General features: G+C 42.6%; 1 protein-coding gene across 1 annotated transcript in view; it reads left to right on the top strand.

Annotated features, from left to right (window-relative positions):
- Positions 1-4,574: 4,574 nt before the first annotated feature.
- The window catches only part of LOC124275343, a 54,698-nt gene continuing 42,701 nt past the window's right edge, over positions 4,575-16,571 (top strand). The window contains exon 1 of the mRNA XM_046710838.1: positions 4,575-4,724. The gene's annotated coding sequence lies outside the window, so the exon portion shown is untranslated. The remainder of the gene's footprint in view (positions 4,725-16,571) is intronic.

Here is a 16,571-nt window from a genome sequence, read left to right as displayed (position 1 = left end):
CCTCCTGGTCTTGACGACCTCCCTTCTGGCCTTGACAATATAGCCCTCCTGGTCTTGACGATCTCCCTACTGGTCTTGACAATATAGCCCTCCTGGTCTTGACGATCCCCCTTCTGGTCTTGACAATATAGCCCTCCTGGTCTTGACGATCCCCCTTCTGGTCTTGACAATATAGCCCTCCTGGTCTTGACGATCTCCCTTTTGGCCTTGACAATATAGCCTTCCTGGTCTTGACGATCTCCCTTCTGGTTTTGACAATATAGTCCTCCTGGTCTTGACGACCTCCCTTCTGGCCATGGCAATATAGCCCCCTGGTCTTGACGATCTCCCTTCTGGCCTTGGCAATATAGCCCCCTGGTCTTGACGATCTCCCTTCTGGCCTTGACAATATAGCCCTCCTGGTCTTGACGACCTCCCTTCTGGCCTTGGCAATATAGCCCCCCTGGTCTTGACGACCTCCCTTCTGGCCTTGACAATATAGCCCTCCTGGTCTTGACGACCTCCCTTCTGGCCTTGACAATCGATGCTCATGCTGCTGATCACTGGATTGTCTGGTCCAGACTCGATTATTTACAGACCGCCGCCATATAGCTGGAATAGTGCTGAGGGTGGCGCAAAACTAAACTCACTCAATCACTCTTGACAATATAGCCATCCTGGTCTTGAAGATCTCCCTTCTTGTCTAGACCATATTCCTTCTAGTCTTGACAATATCCCTACTCGTCTAGCGAATATCACTCTTGGCCATCACAATACCCCCTGGTCTTGACGATATCCCCCCTGGCCTTGACAATAGTCATTCTAGTCTTGACAATATTTTGACTGTTCTTGGGGATATCCCTTGTCTTGACAGTATCCCCACTAGTCTAGCCAATATCCCTCCTGGCGTTGACAGTATCCCCTTCGGTCTTAGAAACACTCCCTCTGGTCTCTATAATATCGCGTCTATATATTGACAATTTCCCTACTGCTCTAGCTAGTAATGTTATCCCTTATAGAATGGCATCATCCAAGCTGCTCTTGTGGCTTGGGATAAGGATACAGTCTGTTGCACTTTCAAGCCCCGGATTCATTGACCGGAAACATGATACGGAGATCGTAAATAGCACGTTTTTGTCATACGAAAATAGCGCTTCATACCTACTTTCAGTCAACTTTAGTAACACTCAGGTGTTCACAGTACGTTAATGAGGGTCGCTTTTAAATTCGTAATGGACAGAACTCTGGCTTATCACAACCAGTGGCCTGACAAAACTGAGAGGCGTAGACTAACATCTAGTCTTTGATGTCAACAGAAAGAAAACAGTTTCTACTTAACATCCATAAAATTTAATAAGAGAGGTGCCCTGAGACTTTCTTCATTTTCAGAGACTAAACAAATCTGCAGAACAATGATTGTTTTGTATTTCATTTGTTTCAGGGTCTGTATTACAGACGAGAGAGGCGCTGACATGCATGGACACGTGATGTGTTATAAAGGTCGTTATACCCTATACTATACACGATGTTCCTTTGACATATATCGCACCCACGCCAGGTCGGACAAGGCATTCGAAACACGCAGTTTTACCGATACAATTAATGTAATGGTTGATATTAGTGTTTCCATACTTCTCACACTGTCACGGCTTGGCGACTCCAGACTGCTTTGACCGGAGGAGCATTAAAAGGGGTATGTGGGGTGTACTCCGGGTGTGTAGGTACCGCGTGACTTATTCTGTAGGTGATGTTGAAGTGAGAGATCATTTGCATTCTGTTGAAGTGGGTAATTTAACACGTTGCATATTACTCTGAAACGTGGCGATTTAGATGTGACAGGGATCAGATTACAAATGCATGTACTTTCTTGAGAGTTTCTGAACTTCGTCCAGGACCTTCGTTTGTTTATTGAATTGCGCGTGCGTGCGTGCGTGCGTGCGTGCGTGCGTGCGTGCGTACTGGTGAATGTTATGCATAACAATATGGTACAACAGTCTGAAAGGTTAGGTTCACGCATTTCTAAAAAGAATCACAATTACAAATTATACTGACATGCATGTACATAATATGCCCAAATAGTGTGTCGAATTTGTCATATCAAGATGTTTTATGAGTCTATTTATATCTAACTAAACCTCTGAAGTATTACATCGCCAGCTTGCTTGCTGATGCACTGTACCTGGCCTAACCCTGATTGACTGTCACAGCACACAGGTACAGGCTATAGGTACACTGGTCTGGGTGGTACAGGTTCTGGAACTAGACTCACACTTAGTCTCTGAATATATTAAATTGTGATAGTTATATCAAATAAATCCATTTAAAATTGAAAAGGAGTCCCAGTGACATGGGAGGTTCAGAACCTTAGGAAATCTAGACGTGTTTCATTTAGGGCTTTAGCATTGCAGAGAGGGCTAGGCAGTAGGGAAAATAATGTGGTTCAGGGACCGTGAGACTATACTGGAACGCTGACGCCGAGTAAGTACTGCTGACTGTAAGACAGCCGACCCGTATAGCCGTGACCTACATTGGGGGATAGTGCTGTGTCACCACTGCAGCCCCGTCGTGTTACATGATGCTGCATCTATTGACGACTTCTGAATCAATTACACACTCAGTAATTCTCAAAATGGAACAATTCTGAAAACAGTTTGAAGCTCAATACATCATGGGACGGGGGCAGGAGGGACGGGGTGGGGAGGTTGTGTGGAACTAATTCTGTGAAGCGAACGTAAAATACGTACCGGGATAGTTCGGGATCAAGTCGTCGGCTGTCAAACGTGTTCTGTTGACCTTTCAGTGATAAACAAGCATAAAGACCTCTCCGGGTCATAAAATGTTTGCGTTCGTTCGACTTTTCGACTGGCATGGCAACCTGACTGAGTTAAAATCAGATATCTCAAGTTTCAGCTATCCTCCAACAATTTATTCTCACATACACTGAGTTTAAACATATGAAACATGAATCAAAAGTGCTCTTGAAATGCGTGCACAAGAGAATAAGGGATTGGTTATATTTGCAAGGAAACGTATCAGGTGAGACAATGTCTAGGGTCAGCGACATTTGCAACATCTTCAGCTCTGTTGGTGTTGGTGTTGTTGTTGTTGCACACAAGTAGCAGCAAACCAAACATGTCGGACTTTGTAACGCACTATGAGTTTCATGAAAGGGGCGTACGTCGCACAATATAAAATCATGATTTAAATTCACACACTTGTCGAATTTTTAATAGCTCGCGTAACCTGGCAACCGCGTTCGTCGAGCAACGATCCCCGCCCACAAACCTTACTCTGTCCGGCAATAGGGTTTCACTTTCGTATCGTCTATTATATGGTCTCTGGTCATGCTTGTATGGAGATACGACTCGGTAATGTATTTGCCACTGTTTATTACAGAGTCGTAGATTGCGTCTATCAACAAATATTTATACAAAATGTTATTAACTTTCCCATAATCCCGAGATGAAAGCGCGCTGCCGGAAGAACGGAATTGAGATAACGACCGAGGTCAAAGGTCGCCGCAAGAGCTTGAAAACGTGATTTGAAAACCAACACGATCATAGGGGCTGCTGTGTATAAAATAAGTTGTTCTGTTTTCATTACCTTTACCAACAGCAGCTGTAAACGTGAATAAAATAACGATAATATCAGATAAAAAATCATTTAAAATGTTTCCATGTGTCATGCATGATCGGTCTCTATTGTATGATGCTTTTGAGAGTGAGTGAGTGAATGAGTGAGTGAGAGGGTATAGTTTTACGCCGCTCATAACAATATTCCAGCAATATCACGCCAATATCACGACGGAGGACACGAGAAATGGGCTTCACACATTGTTCCTATGTGGGAAATCGAACCCGGGTGTTCGGCGTGACGAACGAACGCTTTAACCTCTAGGCTACCCAACCTCACCGCACTTTTGAGAACAGCCGATGTAGGGGCCAGGTGTATGGAAGTACCAACACCTGACTGAACACCGTCGAGATTGATGCACGGGTTGCGGCGACGGTACAGCGGGGTGATGGTGGGGGTGCCTTCGGGTGATTTCCGCATTACCTGTTTCTCAGTAGCGAAACAACAAACATCAGTCATGTTAACACTTAACATGATCGACCGATAGTTGTGCTATCATTTCAACAAAACATTTCTTGAAAATTAAATATTGAAACGCTATACGCCTGAAGCGAACGTTACGTAACTGTTTTCCATCTGAACGATTTCCTGTGAAAACTAAAACTTCACACTAAAAAGCCCATATACGCTTACGAGGTGCCGTTATCATATGTATTAGGGATTTACCGTCGGTTTAATCTTAGTTTGCTGAAGAAATAGGTCCTGAAGTAATCTCTTATTTCAGGATTTATTTCTGCAGCAAACTAAGATTAAACCGACTGCAAATGTTCTGCTAGATGTAATTTTCACTCTTAACATTAAACATCGGAATAAAGTTTGCAAAAAAGGGTTCTGAAACCCTTCATCTTGTTCCTTTAATATCATGGATCAACATAGGCTGGTAAGAAAAAATGCGCTTCAGTCCAAGCTGAATGAACGGCAATAGACCGCGATTACGCCGGACAGAGTTACCTCCCTTGGTAATAAATATCTCTGGTCCAGGAGCTGTAGCAAACAGTCAACTTGCGGTTTTCTATTGGGATATGCTTGTGTGTTGAGTCTGAGAGGTGGAAGTTATCCAGAGCGCTCAGCCATCGACGGATATCTAAAACTTGCAGATCAACAACCATGCAGTAAGTGTTTCAATATTTATCTGAGCATAAATTATCATTGCTGTTCATAATTATATTTGCTTGTATGTATCTCCACAAAACATTAACGTTTGTTCCTTGGAAATATATGACAGCATGACGTTTTGAGCTGCTTCCATTGTTGTAGGAGGGAATATTTATATTGTTTCACATTGTGTTTACAAATTCATGCCAAGGTCTTCATTAACGATGAACGTCTACATTAGATGGACGTATTTCTTCAACAGATTATCTAAATTTTCAAACATAATGTTAAGGTGGACTTTAAGATTATTATATTGATGCTGGTTACAGGTTTATCACTCAGGGAATACATGCAAAAACCCGGCAATTACTTTGAAACAGTAAAAGACAAGACGCTGGGATACAAGTGCACTTGTATTTTGTATTTACACCTTGCGCATGCTCAAAGATAAAGGGGGCGTAGTGGTTAAAGCGTTCGTTCGTCACGCCGAAGACCCATGTTCGATTCGTTACATGGGTACAATGTGTGAAGCCGATTTCTGATTTCCCTCGGCGTGATATTGCTGGAATATTGCTAATAGCGGCGTAAAATTAAACTCACTCACAGATAAAGCTGTCAATTCCTGAGGGCATCTCCCATCAAACCAACCGCTGTGGACAGAGTCGCTCGTCATCCCTCCACATTAACATTATTAAATGCATTAGTTGTACCACAGACAACTTCGAATAAAGCCAGAAATAAATTATTTGTCTTTAACCTACTAATCTGTATACATACCGATGCCTATATTACTACACGCACACATCAGGGACGTTGCCGCATAGATATTCAGACTAAAAAATGTTTTGTCTACACTATTTAATATCTAAGTAGGTCGGCGAAATTTAATTTACCTGACATAGTTCTATCCTGTGCAATGTCAAGAGTCTGACCTGCACTGAAGTAGAAAAAAAACCTACCCGTGACTTGCAAAACTATCATTTATGCATTGGCGTTCTGCTGTTTAATTGTCAACAGAGGTTAAAGCTGTTTTAGAAATCGTTCTTCTTGGGTCATAACATTCAAAATGAAACCCAATTTCAATTACTTTAAGTCTCGTATGTGCCAACGTGAGCTTGACTTACTTGTATATGTTCATACATATTCACTAGAGCATGTAAGAGTTTCAAATATCCATACACATGTATGTTATTTACGTCAGCTGATCGCCTTTGTGATAAGTATTACGTAAACAAACACAGCAGCAATTTCACAGCGTGTGCAGAGTAAGCGTGCACTGCAATAAACGGACGCAATCAACAATACTGAATGCGCAATTCATGCACCATTTGTCAACGGATACTGAAGTGTATGATATATTATGTCCACAGTTTTTGTCCATTTGACATATATCAATGGCCACTGTTGCTATTCAGTTGGTATTGAAACTCCCGGCCACAGTCTAATTCGTTAAGATCCTGTTTGTGTAATTGCTTGTCTGAGTACGTCACACACGTCATTTGTCGTGCATGGCGGTTTAACGAAATCTTGCCATCAATGCAATCGGAAGCGTGGGAATAGCATATGTCAAGGACTACAGTCTTTAACCACAAAGAGCTCTAGATTGTAGTGCCTCAGTAGTCGTAAGTCTATGTTAAGATATGGCAGTTACGATCACCTTAACCGTATGGCCGCTTATGACGTAATTCGCTTATTGTCCACAAAGGTTGTATCGCTACGGTCATCGAAACTCCAATGCTTTTACATCATGCAGTCGTAGTGCTCCGATCTCTCCGAGTACGGTAGACTAAGGCTTAGTCTCTGAATATATATAATTTTGATAGTAACAAACAAGCCCATTTATATTGAAAAGGAGCCCTAGGGAGACCAGAGATTCCTGAACCTGAGGAAATCTATAGACATGCTTCATTTAGGGCTTTAGCACTGCAGAGAGGACTTGGCAGTAGGGAAATTAATGTGGTTCAGGGACTGTGAGACAGTCTACGTGTACGGATACGATGATATGTGTCAACCAAGTCAGCGAGCCTGACCACCCGATCCCGTTAGTGACCTCTTACGAAAAGCATGGGTTACTGAAGATCAATTCTATCCCCGATCTTCACGGGTCATCTAAGAAATGTATCAATAACAGACTAGCTTTCTTAGCTGTCAACTTACTAAACACCCATGGGCTTAGCATTCAGTACAGCCTTGGAGCAAGGCTAACGTTTGATGTCAGTATAAGAGCTTACGAAGGCAAGTGACCAACCAAGTCACGGAGTCTCATCACCAATCTATACTGACGTACCAAAGAAAGTACACAGCTGGTATTTGGGCATTGAACATCGACTGAATCTTTTACGTTGGGCGAGGAACGAGCGGCGCTGGCAACGTACAGCTTAACAAAATGATTATGTTGTGTTTTTTGTAAAATAGTCCCAAAGCTACAGATGTGTAAAGTCAGTTTATTTGGTCTCCTGTTGTTCTAATATAGCCTGTTTGATGTACGTCCGCGGCGTATACCATGCACGGAGTTTCTGTGTAGAGTGGTGTTCATTATTCACACCAGGATCCGCTTGACATATGTCAGTAGCAGATTCGACCAGATTAAAAACCTTGTTCTGTAAACGCTAGGGTTGCGCAATATAACCGGTTTACCGGTTCAGACATGAAAACGATACGTATTGCGATACGCTGATCGAAAACCGGTATTTTGACTTGCATTCGGAAAACGTCGTAACACTCGGAAATCTTCGGATATTTCCTTGTTTCATTTGTGCCAAATAATATTCACATTTTTATTTTATCATGATTAAAAGTTGTTATTGAAGCTTAATCAAGCATAGTGATTTTGTTGTGTTTTTGCTCTATAAATCATGCAGTAACTCGACTATAAGTAGTGTTTTGTTTAAAAATATTTCATGCAATATATTGCAATACATATCGCAATACATGCTTTCGCATCGCAATATGAATATTTGCTGCAATACCCACCCCTAGTAAACACTGTACTCAAGTTAACCCCTTTCATTTAAGAAGTGACTAGTCATAACCTTGGTCAGGTTGGTTACTTTGGTCATTTAGCTCACCCACTCACCCATATGCTAATGTTTGAACTTACGCACTTATGAACTAATGGTTAATTCAAATTATTTATATACTAATTGCATATATCAACCTTCACTTTGTTACATAAGTATGTATATAGTCTTTCTATCCGTTGCACACACTGTATATAGACGTTCGCTGACCAATTGATAGAATGCCGATATTGCGCTTTGAGCTCGCACGACTTAAACCGTTTTTATCGGGCGACGGGGATAGCCTAGTGATTAAGTCATTCGCCTGTCACACCGACGGCCCGACATGGATGCTTAAACATATATCTGGTCATTATATTGCTGAAATATTGCTACAAGCGGGAAAACACCATGCTCACTCTTTTGCATCCTTTTCTTGTAGTGAAACGTGTCTTTCCAACTTCACAGAACAAATACCTACGTCTTTCCAGTGTTCCAGCTTCATATCAGAGGAAAGGTTACTTACATGTCTGTTAAAAGCCGTTCCAAGTCTCTACAATGGAATACAATTACAGACATTTCGTGTATCAATGCTATTTCTTATCGTCAGTCAACTTGGAACTTATAAAGTAATTGCTGTTCATTGTAGAGTGAGTGAGTGAGTGAGTTGGGTTTTACGCCGCTTTTAGCAATATTCCAGCAATATCACGGCGGGGGACACCAGAAATGGGCTTCACATATTGTACCCATGTGTGGAATCGAACCCGGGTCTTCGGCGTGACGAGCGAACGCTTTAACCATTAGGCTACCCCATCGCCCCTGTTCATTATAGATAGGTTGGCGATGTGAAAACAGCAGGGAGGTATAAACGGGTTCACGACTGATTTTGTAGACTGAATTTTGTAAGTAATGGAGCGTGATGCATTGCACACAAAAATCAACTATATAGTTGCGCGAAACTGATGCATGAAATAGAGTGAGTGAGTAAGTTGGGTTTTACGCTGCTTTTAGCAATATTCCAGCAATATCACGGCGGTCTTCGGCGTGACGAGCGATCGGTTGAACCACTAGGCTACCCCACCGCTCCGCATGAAATAGAATATAAACTAGCGGGCAAAAGAAAGTATAGGTCCTCTTTCAGTATCACTAAAAGACAAACGAAAGACGATATCTTGGTGAAGTGAAGGTGATTTTATCCAGTCATCAAAAGACAATAATCAACACAAAGAAACACCATTGGATTGATTCAACATCAGTCCTAACTTTGAATGAAACGTACCGGGGGCAGAATTTGATGAATTCATTTTTACTCTATAGTGACTGTTGGTAACACGGTGCACGACCATGAAGCTCTACCATTGTTAATAACGCGTGTGACCTCCTGCCACGTCAACACAGGCCCGGACACGTCTCCTCATCGACGTGGTCAAAAGTCGAATGACGTCAGCAGGTATGCGGTTCCATTCCTCTCTGAGCGCACGTCCCAGTTCTTGACGGTCATGTGGAATGGGTATGCGACGCCTGCTTTGCCTGTTCAAGTGATCCCATAAGTGCTCAATGGGATTCATATCCGGAGAACAGGCAGGCCACGGCAGAACATGAACGTTGTTTTGCAGCAAGACGTTGATTGGTGCTCTTGCTGTGTGGGGCCTCACGTTATCATGCTGGAATATGACACCCTGTGGCTGAGTTTGCAAGAATGGCAAGACAACGGGCTGCAGAACCTCTTGAATGTACTGATGTGCATTCAGATGTCCATTTATCAGCACCAATGGAGTTTTTTCGTCACCACGCCCCATACCATCACACCACCACCACCGTAAGGATGAACTTCTTGGATGCATAAACGTTCACCACGACGTCGGTACAAACGCTGTCTGCCATCATTACGGTACAGGCTGAAGCGGCTTTCGTCTGTGAATAGGACTCGTCGCCAATTCCGTACTTGCCACCTGTAAACTTGTCGTGCCCACTGCAGTCGATTACGCCGATGGTGAGGGGTCAAGGCCATGCCAAGGAAGGGCGAGTATGCCCCGAATTCCTGCTGCACGCAATCTTCTCGACACTGTACGTGTCGACTGATACCATGACCCAGTGCCGTTTCCGCTGTTGCCGTTGCTGTCACAAAACGGTTGCGCAGGTGAATCGTCCGCATGTAGCGGTCTTCTTGCGGCGTTGTGACACGTGGTCTTCCACTCCGGGGTCTGTCTTGGGTCCGACCGGTCTGCCTGTACCGTTGTAAAAGCCTGGACACTGTCAATGGTGTGCAGCGGAACGTTCGGGCAATATGAGCTTGGGTAGCTCCCATTTCGGCCATTCCAATGGCTCTCTCTCTTTCTTCGTGGGTCAATCGTGGCATTCCTGTTGTGTGTTTTCACTTGCTGTGATACTGCAGAATTGGGCAACCCCATTAAAACCACATTTCTGCACGTGCATTTCAGGGAATTGAACTTAACCACGATTCACACTTTTTCCGCGTTTTAGACCTCCAGCACCACAAGATGCGTTTCTGTGATATGTACAATACTTTTGGAACGTATGCAGTCATGTCTATAACCACTCACATTTGGTTTTCTCAAAAACGCTCACTTCATAAGAATTCGAAAAACCTATACTTTCTTTTGCCCGCTAGTTTAGTTACAGTTGAAACACTCTCACGCCAAAGTGAGCACACAGCCCGTTATGTTTACAATGTTTGCAATCATTAATGGTTCCAAAATCCCCAACTTACTGACCCAAAGGAGTAGAAAATACTTAATACCAAAACAAAACAATTATCCAATGTGAAAGACGTGTGAGCAAATACTCAGTAGCTCAAAATAGTCTCTGTAGTACCTCTGGTATATATCTTGAATGTTATATACTCCGTCGTAAACAACGAAATTCTGACTGAGCACTTTGCGCCCAGTACCAATAAACGGTCCATATAACCTCCACACTCCTTTATGTGTTTTCCACGGGACTTCAACCCCCTGGCATACTCGCGCATAGAAATGGCAAGGTTTTTCCACTACAAACCAGTTTTCTAAGATGTGCCTGTTACGTATCCGTGCATCATATAGGCAAATACATAGAATTGGCGTAATATAAAAATTATCATAACTTACTGTTACCTGGACATACTAAAGTCGATTTGCTGTAGCTCCAGAATTGCCTTACATTGGAATGGAACGGAGGCCTTCAGGCCTGACCATCAGCAGAGAACTATGCACTATACACAGTTTGTATAGATATAGCCACATAAATTGCGAACAAGATACAATGCACGTGATATAATTCTGCTTTGTACGTAATAAAACTCGCAACATTATTAATAGAAGTTAACACAGTAAATCGCGCCTACCGCTAAGAGTGCGCACGCACTCGATTGGATGCGGACGCCATTTAACATGTGACGAGTTTTCATCATGTCGATGCACAATTTATGTGGACTGTACCTTGTTTGGGAATTGTGAGGTTACATGAGCGTGTGTGTGTGTGTGTGTGTGTGTGTGTGTGTGTGTGTGTGTGTGTGTGTGTGTGTGTGTGTGTGTGTGTGTGTGTGTGTGTGTGTGTGTGTGTGTGTGCGCTCATCCTAGTTGTATTACATAGTGTGGGTGCCTTCTGCTAGGTTTGAAAGGTTGTCAAGCTCTGTCTCATGAACGAGGACTTGAATGACTTTGTTGACATCTCTTTCTTCAAACTTACATTAAAGTGTACATGTATTCAGTTTGATATTTCCCCCTCTGATGTTAATGACTGTGAACAAATTAACTTTGGACTTTAAGGAAAGGCGTGTGGTGCAGAAGGATGTTGTTGTTGTTGTTGTTGTTGTCTATGCGGTAGTGGTGGTGGTGGTGGTTATTAATCCAGTTTGATTTAATACAACACATATACACCAAACTACCGGTTCAGAACACACTTAAGGTATATTTCCACATTTTGTTATACAGATTGTTGAAAACAAACAGACGCTGAAATCTTAATGGTTTCCATAACAAAACCTATAAACTGGATGATATCTGATAGTGAATGAACCACAGTCTGATAAATCCATTAGATTCAGGAAAAAGATAACAACATCACAGCGACTCAGGGCAGAGGCCATTAGTTATGTCATTGCCAAAACACGGTAATCGATTTAACAAGCATTAAGGCAGTTCGCTGGCGTTGACGTTTGTCGAGACTGCTGTATACAGAGGATACGTCGCAGTTCATTCATGAAGCGGTTGATCCTGGCCACACACGGAATGATACCTTGAAAAAGATCTTCTCCACAGATATTAACAATAACTTTGGTAAATGAGTTTCTGGCACTGATCTCCTGGGAGACCATAACGATGCCAGTCTCTCGCCCTCTCTGCAAAAACAATTTTTAGGGGTTTGAGATTATATCTAAATGAAAGAACTTTGATAACAGTTTGGGGAGGAATTTTCCGAAGATGAGTTCGAGTTTTTGGATCTTTTGAGGTTAAGGATTCAGTTCATGTGAACTTAACGTTGTTTCTGGTACACGTGTACTTAGGATTAGTGTTTAGGTCTGGGTTGATTTTGTCCATTTTATGTTGTTAATGTTGTATATTTGTTTGGGTATTTCATTTGTCCGTTTCAAACTTAACCTTCGTTTGTTCGGGATAGGAACTGCCCTGCTTGTTATAAGAGCCATCTGAATGTGATATGATTATAGACAATCACTGGTTCGTCTGGTCCAGCCTAACTGCAGGCGCTCACTCACTCACTCAGGACTGGCCTAGCTGTATCATGGCAACTTGTCCTTAATTGAATCTGAACCAGACAGACAGATGACTGGCATCGTCTATGACATTACACTCGTTAGATTATATTAATGGATTTATAAACGGGATAAAAAATATGTATTCCATAAGATGGTCAAAAGCATCCGATAATGTGGTCTGGAGAGTTGTTTCAGTTTATTTTCACATCTATACACTGAAAAAGCATGCACTTGAAAAACAGATTTAACACAAGAATTACAACTTCATCACTTCGAAACTGTAAATAAATTAATCACAACATCATGGACCAGAGAGTGTGTGTCCCCGTTACATGCTTAGAAGGCCACGAGATGCACCGAGAGGGATTCCGATGAGTGCAGGGAGTATCGTTACATGCCGGCGTTACGTCAACATCACTAAATTGGTACTTAAGAAGTTAAAACGTTGTTGCAAATACAAACATATTACACTCACATCAGTTGTAAGTTGTAAGGAAATTGTGTAGCGGCCATAAAATGTCAGAGTCCCGTGCTAGGATTCGAACCACGGACCTTCTGATCCGAAGTCGGACGCCTTGTCCACATGACCAAAGAGGTTAACCCCGTCAGCAAGCTGACAAGGTAAGGATGTCATCTGTGAGATGACTCCACGCCCTGCTACATACTCCCCCGTCAACAGAAGGCACGTCCCGAGCCGCATAGTTGGGTACTGAGACTTATTTTGCTCAAATTTGATATGAACGTGCTCAGCCCCACGTTGGGCCCCAATGTAGCGGCCATAAAATTTCCGAGTCCCGTGCTAGGATTCGAACCACGGACCTTCTGATCCGAAGTCGTGCAACACAATACGTCTATTCCTAGTTTAGAGCTCCCAGTCTGACGTTTATGTCTACATAATAGAGTGATGTGTCAGCAGTTTCATCCCAGCGTTTTAAAGTGTGGAGGAAATGCGCCTAAAAGCGCTACTGCTGCAGGTCACGGGGTCAGTGCAGCATCCGGGATGGCATTTGTACCACTTCCTCGTGACAGCAGCATCAACATCCTCCAACCGACACACGTCTACCTGCACGACACACGAGCCCCTAAAGACAAATATCCCTGTTGTTCTGTCAATGAGCATATATTCGACAATTCGGCGATCCTCAATGGATTCGGGGTATATTGAAAATACCCTTTGGTCATATATATTCTAGCATTTGGATTGCTTCTTTTTCATATTCTTCGTGACCTTAGTTGCCTCTGAGTTTTCACATCTAATGCAGGATAGTTTCAAACATTAAATCAACGGGCGCTAAGAGTACTTGGCCTTGTTCAACAAGCAATAGCAGCTCATGCGTACATTAACAGTGGTGTCGGCACGATTTTCGTCATAATTTATACACTTTTTAACCATGTCTGACACTACTATAGATCGATTGAAATAAACCATCTTCAATAATCCCGACCATACTTAACGGATAGGCGTGTATTTCGAGACTACCTCAACGTCAGAACCCGCCTAACATCAAGAGCACGTGTTACACTGCATCCTGACATTTAATGTGTACAGTTCCCACGCCAATAAAGTGTACAACATGCAGGAATCGGAATGTTTATATTCTGTGCATTTACTAGCGCGTTCTGGCAGCTACCAGCGACGTTGCCGTCCCCATAACAGAAGCCTACGGCATTACTTATGGTCGACCTTGAACCCCGTCAACTCCAATGATACAAAAGACAATGGCGTAATTGTTCTCGTGGCTTATGTCGAGGGTAAACGTGATGAGAATGGCGTGGGTCTGCAAGACTGCACAGGAGAGAGAGGCGTCGTTTCGCCATTGGTTCTGAATCACAATTATTCTGTAAGAAAGGCGACGGGGGAATGACGTCATCGCCATCAAATGTCCCATAAGAAACCTTATCCCTGCAACTGGACACCGTCCATAGTTTTACTGCCCTGTTGACTTCAGTATGAAAGATACCCGTGAAGATCCGGGTTAGAATATTGGTCTTCGGTAACCTATGCTTGTCGTAAGAGGCGACTAACGGGATCGGGTGGTCAGGCTTGCTGACTTGGTTGACACGTCATCGGTTCCCAATTGTGTAGATCGATGCTTATGGTGTTGATCACTGGATTGTCTGGTCCAGACTCTATTATTTACAGACCGCCGCCATATAGCTGGAATATTGCTGAGTGCGGCGTTAAACTAACCTCACTCACTCAGTGTGAAAGAGGGGAGACTAAGGTTCTTGTCAGCTAACATCGGATGATTTACTCCCTTCGCACAGTTGACAAGCACTAGCACAAAAAGAAAGGAATAATTCTTGCATTTCTTGCTCGTCACAATATCTGCCCTGGTCAGGAGTTCGTGAAAAGGTGAGCGTATCCTGCTCCTACCCCGCACCAGTCACAAACACATGCAGAGGCAACTGTTCACCTGAAAACAGAGATAACAACGTACAACAGTACATTGTCTCCCACTGACATAAGTATGAACTGATGGTGGCAAAAATACACAAAAATACGCTGGACGTTTGTACATATGCTGACTTATTTCAAGAATCCATGTGGGTCTAATTTTTTTAAAAATACTTCAAACACTATTTACATGAATACGTCTCTCGATTATCAAACCCTATATACAGGCTATATACAATCCATTTATACTCACGCTACTGTCTGAGCTCACTGGAGGTCCACAGACCTCACATGTGCTCTTTATTGCCATGTGCGTTGTAGCTTACTGGGTAGTTCGGTGTAGTTTCAGTTTGTATGCTGTCAATGGCCGCCAAGTCTGGTCAATGTTGAAACATGTGCAGGAAGATTGTAATTGGAAATTCCGCCATAGATGTTGAAATACTGGTTTATCTTTGTTTCAATGTTTGTATTTAGAATTATTTATATCACAGTTGCAGGATTTTGATATGATGCACTCAGATTCTTGTCCTTCAAATCTATAACTTGATATTGTCAAGCTTTGCATTTGGATATTTAAAAATGGGTTAGAGCTTGAACCTGGAGGTATTTGGGACACATTCCTCGAAGACTGATTACCTTGCATAGTTCTGTACCTCGCCACTCACTTCTGATTAACGTTATGCATGAACGTGTATTAAAAAAGATTGCTCTGAGTTTTATAAGTGGTTCTCACGATATATGGGTGACCGAGTTAATGATCGTCAAGCAGCATGCGCGGAGAACAATGTGTTTTCCGTACAATACCATATGTCGTTGTTCTGACGTCATTGCAGGTGTGTTGTTTGACCCCACAGTATATATGTCCAAGCTGTATTTCTGTAGGCTGTCAATAGTCGAAGATGGACCGGAAAATCCAGTGATTGACATCATGAGCATCGCAATGTGAGCAGCTGGATACGGGACAACTCTGAGATCCTTACAACCCGATCCCGCTAGTCGCCTCTTACGACAAGACCAAGGTACTGTGGTACAAAGCAGTTTTAGTGCTTAGGTGATCGTAACACCCGTACCTTGATATAGACTTACAATAGTCGTTGTCCTAAGGTTACTTTGTACAACCGTGACCAAGTAAGAAACAAGACCGTTACCGCTGCCCGCTGGCTCAACGCGCTGAACCTGGTCCGAAACTGTACCTGTAAGAAGGTTGTATCACATTGACACTGACGTAAACTACCGGACAAAGGAAGTATACACCTATAGTCAGTAGTGAGTACCATGAAACAAACCAGACCTGGTACACGGTGGTGATGTAATTGATGCGGGTATGATTATACGTCAATGTTTACCATGTTTCAGGTGTGGCGTAAAACTAAACTCACTCACTCACCATGTTTCAGCTACTGGTTTCAGCCCTCTAACGTTCAGAAAACGTTTGCAATATTTGGGTCAACAATTCAAATCAGACAGTTTTCCAAGTAATATACCATTTAAAAAAGCAGGGGATATTCCATTTTTCGAGCATACCACTAGTCAATGCCAATGCAAAGGAGAAAAATTAATAGATATATCCATACAGATGAAACATTTACAAAGGAATGGAATAAATTGTCACATTTTCCATTAATTTCTCTTCATCTTCTGTTTCCTCCTTGGCAGCATCATTTGCATTTTATCAATCTTGTAAATCCAATATCCCCTACTTTTTTTTAATGGTATGTATTTTAATTTTGTCTAGCAGTTCTTATGGACATAT

Source organism: Haliotis rubra, unplaced genomic scaffold (genome assembly GCF_003918875.1).
Source record: "Haliotis rubra isolate DU_JTF1 unplaced genomic scaffold, ASM391887v1 Scf2, whole genome shotgun sequence".
NCBI lineage: Eukaryota > Metazoa > Mollusca > Gastropoda > Lepetellida > Haliotidae > Haliotis > Haliotis rubra.
Note: the sequence above shows the minus strand (reverse complement) of the source record. Positions and strands in the feature narration are given on the sequence as shown.